This window comes from Clupea harengus, chromosome 5 (genome assembly GCF_900700415.2).
Source record: "Clupea harengus chromosome 5, Ch_v2.0.2, whole genome shotgun sequence".
NCBI lineage: Eukaryota > Metazoa > Chordata > Actinopteri > Clupeiformes > Clupeidae > Clupea > Clupea harengus.
In genome coordinates, this window is record NC_045156.1 from 18,101,793 (window position 1) to 18,102,068 (window position 276).

A 276-nucleotide genomic window follows, 5' to 3' on the forward strand; every position below is an offset into this window, starting at 1 on the left:
AAGAACCAGTTTTTACTAGGTGAAAAAAAAGAGGCTGGACACATCAAATACAAGACACCCCCAGTGATCTGTCTCCCCTCTCTCTATTTTGCTCTGCCTCTCCCTCCATCTCTCTTTCATTGTCAAGCCTAACATCTCCTCTTTCTCATTCTCCTCCCCCCTGTAGTTATTTCTGTGTTCTCTCTCGTTTTCTCTCTCACACACATATACAGAGAGAGAGAGAGAGAGAGAGAGATAGAGAGAGAGAGAGAGAGATATTTAGACAAAAACATTCAC